General features: G+C 40.2%; 1 pseudogene across 1 annotated transcript; it reads right to left on the bottom strand.

The window, feature by feature from the left end:
- Positions 1–12811: 12811 nt before the first annotated feature.
- On the bottom strand, positions 12812–13540 carry LOC311596863 (splicing factor U2AF 35 kDa subunit-like; annotated as a pseudogene). The gene has a single exon. The product of its transcript is annotated as a splicing factor U2AF 35 kDa subunit-like (transcript).
- Between the last annotated feature and the right edge of the window lie 610 nt (positions 13541–14150).

Genomic DNA, 14150 nt, shown 5'->3' with positions numbered 1-14150 from the left:
TACATGTATATATATGAATATGTATTTATATGTGTGTGTATATATATGTATATAATAAAAATAAATGAAACAGCATCACTTTCTTCAAGTAGTTCATGGTTTAAAGGCATAACAGGGGCCTGGAGAGATGGCTCAGCAGTACTGATTGCTCTTCCAGAAGACCCAAGTTCAATTCCCACCACTCACATGCTATCTCACAACTGCCTGTAACTCCAAGGTCTGACACTCTCACACAGACACATATGCAGACAAAACACCAGTGCACATAAAATAAAAGTAAATAAAAATTTTAAAAAGCATTTTTCAAAGAAGAAGGACATAAACAGCATAAGATGCATTTTAAGATTTTACTATTGTAGGGAGATGGATATGAATTTTTTTTTTCTGAGACAATCTTGCTTTGTAATTCCGCTGGTTTTGGAGTCTCTTATTCTCTCACTTTCTGCAGTTACATGTGTGTACCACCACAGCTAAATGAATTTTTATGCTTAATTCCCAAACTCTTTGCTCTGCTCAGCCCAGGATCCTGAATCTAGGGGCCAGGAAGATGGCCAGGTGGTAAACTGCTGCGTGAGCATAAGGCCTTGAGTTCAACCCTCAGAATGTACAGTAAAGACAAAGCAGGGTGTGGTAGCATGTGTTTGTAGTCTCAGAGCTGCGGAGGTGGAGACCAATAGGCAGCCTAATCAGCCAGCCCCAGGGCAATTAGAGACCGTGTCCCCCAAAATAAAATGGATAGAACCTGGGGCACAGCACCCAAAACTGACCTCCAGCCTCCACATACACACAAACATATGTGCCTTGACTCACATAAAATACCCGCTCACATAGAGTGCATGCACACACACACACTGGAGCTGTCTCATACCTGCTTCTTTTGCTTTAAGTAAATGGTATTTCAGTTTGGGGGCCCGAGCCTGCTGCTGCTGAATGTCCATGACTGCCTCATCTTACCCCCGTTAGTCCAGCCTATCAGAAGACACTGCCATTCTTATTCCAAAATACACTCACTAGCCACTCACCAGCTTGTCTGCTTTTTCATGCTGTGGCACTCAGCACCATCACCTCGTACTCGGACTATAAAGACCTCCTTAGAGTTCTGGCTTTGTTTTCTTCCACGTTTATTTCACAACAACATCTTCTTTTATTCGCTTGTTTGTCTATTTAAAAATGTATTATTTTTAATATGTATGTAGGTTTTGCCTGCATGTGTGTCTGTGCACCACTTGAATGCCTGGTACCCTCAGAGGCCAGAAGAATGTCAAGTCTACTAGGGCTGGACTTACACAAAGTTGTGAATACCCAGGGTCTTTGGAGGAGCAGCCAGTGTTCTTAACTGATGAGCCATCTCTCCAGCTTGTCTTTTTTATTTTTTAAGATAAGGTCTCATGCCAGCGCTGTAGTGCACATCTTTAATCCCAGCACTTGGGAGGCAGAGGCAGGCAGATCAATATGAGTTTGAGGTCAGCCTGGTCTACAAAAGTGAGTCTAGGACAGTGAAGGCTACACAAAGAAACCATGTCTCAAAAAAAAAAATACAGTCTCATGTAGTCCAAGCAGGCCAGAAACTTGTTCTATAGCTAAAGTTTGCCTCAAAGTCCTGATCCTCCTACCTCTACCCCTCAAACTATGGGACTGCAGGTGTGTGTCATCACATCTAGGCAAAGTCTATTGTTTGAAATAGTAGGGTTTTTTTTTAAAGATTTATTTATTATGTATACAGTGTTCTGCCTACATGAACCCTTGCACACAAGAAGAGGACACCAGATCTCATTATAGATGGTTGTATGCCACCATGTGGTTGCTGGGATTTGAACTCAGGACCTTTGGAAGAGCAGCCAGTGCTCTTAACCTCTGAGCCATCTCTCTAGCCCCTGAAATAGTAGTTTAAGAGCGCCTTTATAGCTTCCGATCCACACCTGTTTGAGTCATAGTTGAGTCACAGAGTTTGGGTTTACTTTCTCAGGTAAGCAGAAAAAGGTGCTGACTGTGTTTTCTAGCTTCCCACCTCGAAAACATTAGACAATGGTTGCTATTTCTGAGGGAAGGAAAATGATATTACAAGACCCTATGGATATCCAGCTTTCTCTGAAGCAGTGTCTATGGCTTCTGGAAAAAGCAGAGGTCCAAACCATTCCCAGAGGTCTTAGGTATTGGAGAGTTGAAGAGTCAGAGATTGGCATTTGTGAAGTCCAAGGCAACTGGAATTTATGGAATACAACTTGCGGAAAAGATTGCTTTTGTCACAAAATCACCTTGGTTCCTATGTCATAAATGAGCTGACTGTGGGTATATCTATTTCCCAACTTCCCATTTTTTATCCCTTATCTTCTATCCATCATAACATTATGTGGCCATTTTCTCCACTGGACTATATCCCCTACCCACGGTTTATATTTTTGACGTTATTATCATCGTATTTAATTTTTTATTTTTTAATTATTTTTCAATATACAAGAGTATAATCCAGGTGGTGGTGGTGCATGCTTTTAACCCTAGCACTCAGGAGACAGAGGCAGGTGGATTGCTGTGAGTTCGAGGCCAGCCTGGTCTACAAAGTGAGTCTAGGACAGTCAGGGCTACACAAGATAACCCAGCAGAGGGAAAGGGTCTCAAATGCAGGCAACAGAGGCTGAAACAGCTCCTGTTCTTACGGTTAAAAGTTCCACAAGAAGATCTATAATGGGACTTTCTTCAGCTGCCAGCTCCTGAATAACAAAGAGACTTTTAATTTAAATAAAAGCTCGGCTTTAGCTTAGGCTTGCTCCCAACTAGCTCTTACAACTTAAATTAACCTGTTCATACGAGTCTATGTTCTGCCACGTGGCTTATTATCTCTTCTGAGCCCTGGCACCTATTTCTTCCTCTGCCTCTTGCTGGCAACACCCCTACCTGAGATTCTTTCCCTGAGTTCCCGTCTCTCCAGAGGTCCTGCGTATACTCTCCTGCCCTTGCTATTGGCTATTCAGCTCCTTATTAAACCAAACAGAAGGTGTTGGAGGGGGTGTTTATGAGATACGTTGCATCCATAAGAATAATAATACCAAAGTCCAGGCTGTAATCAGATCTCTGCCATTACAGAAGTCAGCATTTGTATAATATGAAGATGACCTTTATACAGTGCACAAAAAGATCACCCCAACATCTCCCCCTTTTAGTCCAATAAAAGGCTCTTTTTCTAACATCAATAAACTATACACAATAAGAATAATTATGAAAACTATGAGGTAAGAATTCCATTCACAATGTCCAGTCCATTTGTATTTGGCAACCTTAGAAAAGGTACTGTGTTTTCTATCCTTACTTGGTAAGTCCAAAATTCTGCATCTAACTTGGATTATCAACCTTAAAAACATCTTTTAGACCTTAAATCCTAAACAATTTAAACTTATATAGGAGATTGTAACTATCAAGTCTTCAACCCATCAGAGACCTGAGAAGGATAAATATTACCTCAGTAAATGAAGTACAGAGCAAGCAGCTTCCAAAACTATAGGAATGACAGAGACTGCTGGTCAGTCACCCTATATTTCTCTGCAACATTGGAGAAGCCATTTTCAACCTACAGGCCCAGAATATCTGACAGACTTTTTGTGAAGTAGGAATTATGAAGGACTGGCCTACCTTGCCTTGACAAAGTTCAGCAGTTGACTTCCTTCATCCTGCTTGTCCACAGCTTGGATCAGCAGTTGACGAAGGGCAGTTTTTTGTTTGTTTGTTTGTTGTTGTTTTGTTTTGTTTTTTGTTTTTGTTTTTTGGTCTGGTGGCTATCTTTGCCACATTTGAAGCAAACTACATATGAAGGTTCTTCAATACTCATCATCTTCTTTAAAGTAGTATGGGGGTGTTTCTAGGAACTGGGATGTCTCACTGTCAAAAAAAAACCCTTTTATTATTAAAAACTTCTTTAAATACCATATTCTGTAGACCTTTGAAGTGTTTGAAGACCATCTACGTATTTGTAGTCTATTTGAATAGGCAAACATTGCTTGTTTCTAGCTATTATCTGATTAACTTTGAAAATATCTACAGGAAGGTAAATAAAGCTTATTTGTGTGATTAGCTAAACTAGTACCTAACAAGACCACAAATTTGATAAACTTTCTACTAACTTGCACTTCTTAATTATCCTAAAAAGTTTGTAATAGTAGCTTTGAAAAGGACTAGAACATCACATTAAATTTTAAAATGAGTTACATAGCATAATACCTAAAACAGGAGTTGAGATATATATCAAAATATAACCTTAAATTTGTATTAACATACAAAAATCCATACCAGTGTAAAATATTTAAGACTTATTTTTAGTTTAAAAATAGATTCAATAATTTACCTTTTTATCCAATCATTTCTACATCCCCCTTTTTTCTTTTCATTCCCTCTTCCCATTACCCCCCCCCAACACTAGATAGGAGAGAAAGAAAGTTAAAGGAGAGAAAGAGATCCCTGAATCTAACCTCCTTTATTTTGTTCCCTCCTTTATCAAGACCATTAGCAACTTGTGACCAATGCCCCTTAAATGATGACAAACATCCATCACCCACCAAATGACCAATAACTATCCACTCACCTCTTGGGGATGGGGACATTGCTCTCTTAGAAATACTTCCTGCTGTCTGGGGGTGAAGTCAGCCTTTGGGGCCTCTAAGAAAATTGAGATAATGGCCAAGTCCTGGGAGAGCTAGCTATTCCATTTATTGTCCAGTCTCTGTGGAATGGGAAAGTCCTGGCTGGAACAATCTGTGAAGCTGCACCATCTTAGCTAGCCATTTTGAGATTATTCTGGATGCAGATTCCTCAGAAAGTCTGTGAAGCTGGGTCATCTGCAATACTTGTCTTCATTGGTGTCTCATCCTTTTGCTCTGAAGACACACAAACTTTTAAAAGTAATATACATTTCTGCATTAACACATTATGAATGTGTGGTGTGCACATATCAGCTAAAGATTCCCTGCTCTGTGTTAGAGCAGGTGAAAGGCAGCAAACTTTTTTAAAATTTATTTTTAATTTATATACTTACTTTACATCCCTGTTGTAGCTCCCTCCCTGTTCTCCTGGTCCCTCCCTCCCATCCTCCTTCCCCTAGATTCCCTTCCTTTGTTCTCAGAAAAGGGAAGCCCTCCAAACAACCCACTCCAGCATACTGAGTCGCATCAGGACTGAGCTCATCTTTATCCACTGAGGCCAGACAAGGAAGCCTGGTTAAGGCAAAATGATCAAAAGCAGGCAACAGAGTCCATGTCGTAGACAGCACCCACTTAACTTACTAGGGGACCCACATACAAATCAAACTGCCCATCAGTTACATGCATCCATGTTCATTGACTCTGTTGATCTTCTTGCAGTGTTCTTGTTCCTTCCAGGTCCTTCCATACCCCCACCCCCCGACTCTTCCACAGGACCTCCGAGATCCACCTAATGCTTGGATGAGAGTCTCAGCATCTGATTCAGTCAGCTGCTGGGTGGGGCCTCTCATGTCTGTAAACATAGGAGAATATCATTAATGGTGTCAGGGGTTGGCTCTCTCCCATGGGCATGGGTCTCAGGTTGGGCCAGGCAATGGTTGGTCATTCCCTCACTCCCTAGTCTATCTTTGTCTCTGCACATCGTGCAGGCAGGGTACATTTTGATGAGAAGGTTTTGTAGGTAGATTGGTGTTCTCCCACCACTCTAGGTCCTGCTTGGCTAAAAGGTGGCCCCCTCAGTCTCATGCTCCCCCATGCTAGGAGGCTCAGCTAGAGACATCCTATAGACACCCTGTGGTAGGTCTCCAGCTTGTCTCAGTGATGCCCCCGCCTTGGTTTCCCTTTTCTCTCCAGGCCCTCAAGCCTCTCCTTTGCATTCCCCCCACATTTGACTTTCTCCCTCTCCCCATGCCCTCTTCTTTCCAGTTCCCTCTCTACTTCCTCTTATATTGTCTGTTCTATTTCCCCATCTCATTGAGACTCAGTGAGGGCCTCCCTTGGGCCCTACTTTTACTGAGCTTCTTTGGGTCCATGATTTGTTGTATGGTTATCCTGTAATATATGGCTAATTTCCACTTATAAGGGAGTACATACTATCTGTGTCTCTCTGGTTATCTCACTAAGGATGATCCTTTCTAGTTCCATCCATTTTCCTGCAAATTTCATGATTTCCTTGTTTTTGTTTTTATTTTATTTGATACAGGGTTTCCCTGTGTGGCTTTGGCTGTACTGGACTCACTTTGTAGACCAGGCTGGCCTCGAACTCAGAGAGATCTGCCTGCCTCTGCCTCCCCAAATGCTTCATTTATAGGCATGCACCACCGCACCAGAATGATTTTCTTGTTTTTAATAGCTGAGTAGTATTCCATTATATAAATCACCTTATTTTCTTTATCCATTTTTTCAGTTGAGGGACATCTAGGTTGTTTCCGGTTTCTGGCTATTATGAATAAAGCTCCTATGAACAAAGTTAAGTTGACCAAATGTTCTTGTTGTATGATGGAGCATCTTTTTGGTATTTGCCCACGAGTAACATAGTTGGGTCTTGAGGTATCACCATTACCAATTTTCTGAGAAAGCACCGGATTGATTTTCAAAGCAGTTCTACAAGTTTGCACTCCCACCAGCAATGAAGGAGTGTTCCCCTTTCTCCACATCCTTGCCAGCATGTCCCGTCACTTGAGTTTTTGATCTTAGTCATTCTGATAGGTATAAGATGGAATCTCAGAGGCATTTTAATTTACATTTCTCTGATGACTAAGGATGTTGAGCATTTCTGCAAGTGCTTTTCAACCATTTGAGATTCCTCTGTTGAAAATTTTCTGTTTAGCTCTGTACCCCATTTTTAAGTGGATTATTTGCTTTGTTGGGGTTTAATTTCTTGAGTTCTTTATATATTTTGGATATTAGCCCTTTGTCAGATGTAGGGTTGGTGAGGAAATTTTTCTAATCTTCTATTTTGTTCTGGTCAGTGTCCTTTTCCTTACAGAAGATTTTCAGAGTTTTGTGCAGGGCAATAAATACAGATCTATTTGCATTTTTCTGCATGTAGACATCCAGTTAGACCAGCACCATTGGTTGAAGATGCTTTCTCTTTTTCATTATATGGTTTTGGCTTCTTTGCTAAAAACCAAGTATCCATAGGAGAGTGGGTTTATTTCTGGGTCTTCAATTGGGCCCCATTGATCAACCAGTGTATTTCTATGCCAATACCATGCCATTTTTATTACTATTGCTCAACAGTACAGCTGGAAGTCAGGGATGGAGATACCTCCAGAGGTTCTTTTGTTGTATATAGGACTGTTTATCTAATCTGTTTTTTTCATATGAAGTTGAAAATTGTTCTTTCAAGGTCTGTGAGGAACTCTGTTGGCATTTTGATGGGATTGCGCTGACTCTATAGATTGCTTTCAGTAAGATGGCCATTTTTACTACGTTAATCCTACCCATCCATGAGCATGGGAGATCTTTACATCTGATATCTTCCTCAATTTCTTTTTTTCAGAGACATGAAATTCTTGTCATACAGGTCATTGACTTGCTTGATTGGAGTTACACCAAGATAGTTTATATTATATGTGGCTATTGTGAAGGGCACTATTTTTCTCATTTCTTTCTCAGCCCATTTGTAATTGGTATACAGCAGAGCTAATGATATTTTTAAAATTAACTTTGTGTCCAGCCACTCCACTGAAGGTGCTTATCAACTATAGGAGTTCTGTGGTAGAATTTTTGGGTCATCTAAATATACGATCATATCATCTGCTAATAGCGATACTTTGACTTCCTCCTTTCCAATTTGTATCCCTTTATCTCCTTTAGTTGTCTTATTGCTCTAGCAAGAACTACAAGCACTATATTGAAGAGATATGGAGAGAGTGGGAAGCCTTGTCTTGCCCTTGATTTTAGTGGAATTGCTTTGTGTTTCTCTCCATTTAATTTGATGTGAGCTATTGGCTTGCTGTATATTGCCTTTATTATGTTTAGGTATGGGCCTTGTATCTCTAATCTCTCTGAGATTTTTTATCATGAAGTGGTGTTGGATTTTGTCAAAGGCTTTTTTTTCTTTTGGCATCTAATGAAATGATCGTGTTTTTTTTTCTTTCAGTTTATTTATATAGTGGATTACATTGATAGATTTTCATATGTTGAACCATCCCTGCATCCCTGGGATTAAGCCTACTTGATCAGGATGGATGATGTATTGATGTATTCTTGGATTCTGTTTATGAGTGTTTTATTGAGTATTTTTGCATCAATGTTTATAAGGGAGATTGGTCTGAAATTTTCTTTCTTTGTTGAGTCTTTGTGTGGCTTAGGTATTAAAGGTGACTGTGACTTCATAGAATGAATTTGGTAATGTTCCTTCTGTTTCTATATTGTGGAATAGTTTAAGGAGAATTGGTATTAGCTTTTCTTTGAAAGTCTGATAAAATTCAGCACTAAAACCATCTGGCCCTTGCTTTTTGTTGTTGTTTTTGGGAGACTTTTGATGACTGCTGCAGTTTTCTTAGGGGTTATAGGGCTCTTTAAATCTGTTTACCTTATCTTGATTTAACTTTGGTAGGTGAAATCTATCAAGAAAATCATCCATTTCCTTTAGATTTTTCCAATTTTTTGGAAAATAGACTTTTGAAATGAGACCTAATGATTCTTTGGGTTTTCTCAGTGACTGTTGTTATGTCCCCCTTTTAATTTCTGATATTGTTAATGTGGATACCTTTATACCTTGTAGTTAGTTTGGCTAGGGGTTTGTCTATCTTGTTGAGCTTTTCAAAGAACCTGCTCTTGGTTTCACTGGTTCTTTGCATTGTTCTCTTGGTTTGATTTTTTTTTCCTATTGTCTGCCCCTCTTGAATGTATTTGCTTCCTTTTGTTCTAGATCTTTTAAGTGTGATTTTAAATTGCTAGTATTAGAACTCTCCAACTTATTTATGAAGGCACTTTGTGCTATGAACTTTCCCCTTAGCACTGTTTCATTGTGTCCCATATGTTTAGGTATGCTGTCCCTTCATTTTCATTGTTTAGTTTCCACCAGTTTGTAGGTTTTCTCTTGTTTCTGTTGGTGTTGGAATCTAGCTTTAATCCATGGAGGTCTGGTAGTATACAGGGCGTCATTTCGATTTTCTTCTATGTATTGAGGCTTGCTTTGTGACTAAGTATATGGTGAATTTTGGAGAAGATTCTGTGAGGTACTGAGAAGAATGTATATTTTTTTGTGTTTGGGTGAAATGTTCCATAGATATCTGTTAGGTCCATTTGATTCAAGGCATCTGTTAGTTTATTTCTCTGTTTAGTTTCTGTCTTGATGGCCTATTCTTTGGTGAGAGTGGGATGTTGAAGTCTCCCATTATTAATGTACAGGGTTCAGTGTGTGACCTAAGTTTTAATAATGTTTCTTTTACAAATGTAGATGCCTTTGTATTTGGGGCATAGATGTTCAGAATTGAGACGTCATCTTGGTTGATCTGTCTTTTAATAAGTGTGATGTGTTTCCTCACCTCTTTTAATTAATTTTGCTTGAAAGTTTATTTTATTAAATATTAGAATGTCTACTCTAGCTTGCTTCTCTGGTCCACTTGGAAACCCTTTTTCCAGCCCCTTACTCTGAGGCAAGTGTTGCTAAGGTGTGTTTTTTGTATGCAGAAGAATGGTGGGTCCTGTTGACTTATCAACTCTGCTATCCTGTGCCTTTTTATTAGGGAGTTAAGTGTGTTGGTATTGAGAGATATTAATAACCAATGATTGCTATCTCCTGTTATTTTGATGGTGGTGGTTGTAGTATGTTTGTATGTTTCTCTGCTTTTGGTTTTGTGGATATGGGGTTATTTATTTCCTGTGTGTTCCTGGGTATAGTTAGCTTCCTTGGGCTGGAGTTTTCCTTCTAGTATCTTCTGTGCTGCTGGGTTTGTGCTTAGATATTGTTTAAATTTGGTTTTGTCATGTACTATCTTGTTTTCTCAGTCTATGGTGATTGAAAGTTTTGCTGAGTATAGTAGTCTAGGCAGACATCGGTCTCTTAGGGTCTACACGACATCTATCCAGAATCTTCTGTCATTTATGTCTCTGTTGAGAAGTCAGGGGTGATTCTGACCAGTTTGCCTTTATATGTTACTTGGCCTTTTTCTCTGGCAGATTTTAATATTTTTTCTTTGCCTTGTACATTTAGTGTTTTGATTATTATGTGGCAAGAGGATTTTCTTTTCTGGTCTAATCTATTTGGTGTTCTATAGGCCTTTGTATTTTTATAGGCATCTCTTTCGGTGGGGAAATTTTCTTTTATGATTTTTTTTGGAAAATATTTTCTGGGCCTTTTCTTTCTTCTATTCCTATTATTATTATGTTTCATCTTTTCATACTATTCTTGATTTCTTGGATGTTGTGTGTCTGGAATTTTTTAGATTTAACATTTTCTTTGGCAGATGTATTGATTGCCTAAATTGTATCTTCTATACTTGAGATTCTTTCCTCCAGCTCTTGTATTCTGTTGGTGATGCTTACCTCAGTAGTTCCTTTTTTCTTCCTTAAGTTTTCCATTTCCAGGATTTACTCAGTTTGTGTTTTTCTTTATTGTTTCTATTTCCATTTTCAGGTCTTGAACCACCAGTTTATTAATTTCTTTCACCTGTTTGATTGTATTTCCCTGCATTTCTTTAAGTTATTTATTCATTTATTTTTAAGGGCCTCTATCTGTTTGATTGTATTTTCCTGTATTTCCTTAAGAGATTCATTTCTTTCTTCTTTTAAGGCCTCTATCATCTTCAAAGGCATACTTTTACGGCCATTTTCTTGTGTTTCAATTAGAGTATCCAGGGTTGTTTGCACTGGGATAAATGGGTTCTGGAGGTGCCCTGGCATTTGCTGATTGTCTTCTTATGATGGCCTTTAGCCATCTGGTTGTCTCTGGCATTGGCTGGTTGTTCCTGGTGCCTGCTGGACTTCTTGAGGGCATGTGAAGAGCCTTGTGCAGGAGGCTGGATATTTCTGGAGCAGCCCTCCTCTGGATGGTGGGTATGGTTGTGGGCTGGCTTCTGGATCTTCAGGAATAGCCCACCTTTCTCCTAAGGTGGTTGTGTCCCAGTTAGACCCACAGACAGGGGACTGGAGTTGTGATATCTAGCCACCTCCTCAGGTCTCCTCAGGAAGCCAAGATCCCTTCTCTTGCCCTGGAAACTCCCAGAGTCAGCTACCCCACCACTTGCTTGCTCAGTCTGTGGTCTCTGAGCTCAGGCAGCCCAGACAGAGCACCAAATAGGCACTGCCATTTTGGAGTGAGATCCTGTGTGCTCCTGAAGTTTGGCCAGTCTCCTCAGGGTAGACATGTAGAGCCATGGACCAGAGGCTGGGACCATCTCTTTGGGACTTGGATATTGGATGGCTAGAACCATGTGCTCCTGGGGCCTAGAGCTTTCCTCTGGGTGGTGGGAATAGCAGGGTGGCCAAAGGCTGAAACAACTCATTCCCTTCACCTGTAGGATCTCCTCTCACTTGGGAAAAACAGATACTGGCATTTTGGAATCTGCACCATAGCCTCTTATTTGTTTTACAGTCACTGTGGTCCTGCTACTCAGAAACAGTGTGCACTGGGCGCCTCCATCTTGGATCACTTCTAGGCATCAAAAGAGTGTTTGGACTGTTCTAGGACTAGGTAGCTGACAGGAGTTAGTTCCTTCTGCAGAGACATTCATGTCTTAGCTAGTCTCCTGAGCCAATCTCATGTAAGATCAGTATTTGTGTCACCTGTGTTGTTCTCAGGGTCTCTTCTTCCATGTTCTTTCCTGGTCAATCTAGTCTTTATTCATCTTGAAGGAATCTACTTTTTTTTCTTCCTGTTGAAAAAAGAGCAAATACATTCTCCCAATGCAACATATTTCCTGATTTCCATTATAAAGTTAACACATCCTTATAATATATGGGCTGATTTAATTCAGCAGTCCTTCCTAAAATCCAGTGCTTTCCAGAAGTGGGGCTACCTGGATCTCTGACATTATTTAGCCTATGTTTGGGATATCTCATATCCTATTTCTGCCTGATGAGCATTTTTTTTTTAAGTACGGTCACATTTTTCCATAACTGCTTGACCTGTAGGATTGTAAGGTATACCAGTAACATATTTTATGTTATAATATTTAAAGAATTGTTGCATTTTACTGGACACATGTACCAGAGTATTATCAGCTTCAGTCTGCAAAGGCATCCCAAAGATGACCATCACCTCCAGTAAATGTGTAGTCTCAGAGTCGGCCTTTTCAGAATTCAAGGCAAAAGCCCATTGAAATCCTGAACAGGCATAAATTATAAGATGTATTAACACTTGTACATACTTTAATTTTCCAAACTCTATCATATAAAACACATAGCTATTGTATGATATTGATCTAAGGTGGTCTCATCAAACAGAATCTGTATTCTTAATTCAGCATATAGCATCTTTATGGGTTGTCATTCTGCAAACTTGTCACCAGGTGGCACTGTATGTTTCAAATTTGATGATTATTCTGATTCCAAGGATCATCCGATCTCTGTTCTATTTCTTGTAATTTAGCATTCTCAGTCCTCCCCTTATCTAAGTCTCCTTTATTCTGATCTTTTAAAAAGAGGATATATGAAATTGCGACCATTATTGAATGTATAAATATTTTATGCTGAAAATCAAATCAAAATTATATGGGGTTAAACTATCCTTTGACATTGTGTTTTTCATATCTTTTTTTTTTTTTAACTGTAGCACTACAAATTTTATTCAGAAACTCGTGTTGTTGTTGTTGTTGTTGTTGTTGTTTTAATCCCATTATGAACTGGTTTGTCAGCCAACTACAACACAGTAAAAAAAAAAACGGCTCGGCTCAGAATTGCCCAAGTCTTTGCCTGTCTTTACCGCCTCCTGTCATGTCATCCTCCACCACCTCCACCTCCTCCACTGCCACCATGCCCACAGTCTCTGGACCTGGAACGCCACTCCCGGGACTGGGACCTGGATCTATGCTTCTTGCGCCGATGCCCATACAGCTCCGGTCGCAGCTCTCTTGAGTTTGGCTTTCAGATGCGTGAAGTTGCAGAAGGCCCCCCTCTTGGGCACTCTCCCATTTTGTGCTGGCTGCAGCAGGTTTCCCTGAAGTCAGTCACTGGGGACAGCTCTGCATGGATGGGCTGCTCATTAAACCAGCGATTAATCAAGTCAATCACAGCTTCCTCCGCATCCTCCTCACGTCGAAACTTGCCAAGCACGTTCCCCACCAGGTGGTCGTCACAGACATTAGTCCCCTCAACCTCCCCATACTTTTGTACTTTTCTTCCATCTCAGTGAAGACTTTCTCAAAGACTTCATCATAGTGCTCCTGTGTCTCCACGTCACTCACAGCACAGCGCAAACCGTCAGCCGACTGGGAAGAGCTCTGAGGGTAATGGTAAATGCTCAAGAGGGCAATGGTCTGGCTAAAGGTCGGTTTATTGTGCAACCGAGGACGTCTGTCTCCAGGACTACATGCTCTGATTTTGAAATAAAATGAGCAGTTGACTTTGTCTTTCTTGGTGCCGAAGACAGAGGCCAAGTATTCTGCCATTTTCCAGCAGACGAGTCCCGTTTTCCATATCTTTAAAAAAAAAAGATTTATTTATTTATTATTATGTACACAGTGTTCTGCCTGCATGTGCACCTGCAGGCCAGAAGAGGGTGTTAGATTCCATTACAGATGGTTATGGGCCACCATGTGGTTGCTGGGACTTGAACTCAGGACCTCTGGAATAGCAGTCAGTGCTCTTAACCTCTGAGCCATTTGTCCAGCTCCCCCGTTTCCATATCTTAACACAGAAAATATTTTCTTTTTTAATCTAATTCTCTTCTTCCTTTGGAGACTTCACATCATCATCATCATTTTTATTATTTTGATTTTTTGGGACAAGGTTTCTCGGCGTAGCCTTGGCTGTCCTGGAACTCACTCTGTAGAACAGGCTGGCTTCAAACTCACCTTATTATTTTCAAACTAAATACTTTTTTCTTCAGCATCTAAGCACATTTCAAAATGTTTCTATTTATTCAAACTTGATACATTACTGGTTCCAGAAAGGTGCTCTTTCTGCCGGGCTTGATGCCTGTTTCCCAGTCTGAAAGGTGCTCTTTCTGCCGGGCTTGCTGCCTGTTTCCCAGTCTGGGCCCGGCTTCTGCGGCCTGCTGGTTCAGTTCTC

The sequence above is a fragment of the Acomys minous genome (assembly GCF_964271855.1).
Source record: "Acomys minous genome assembly, chromosome: 4".
NCBI classification, from domain to species: Eukaryota; Metazoa; Chordata; class Mammalia; order Rodentia; family Muridae; genus Acomys; species Acomys minous.
Note: the sequence above shows the minus strand (reverse complement) of the source record. Positions and strands in the feature narration are given on the sequence as shown.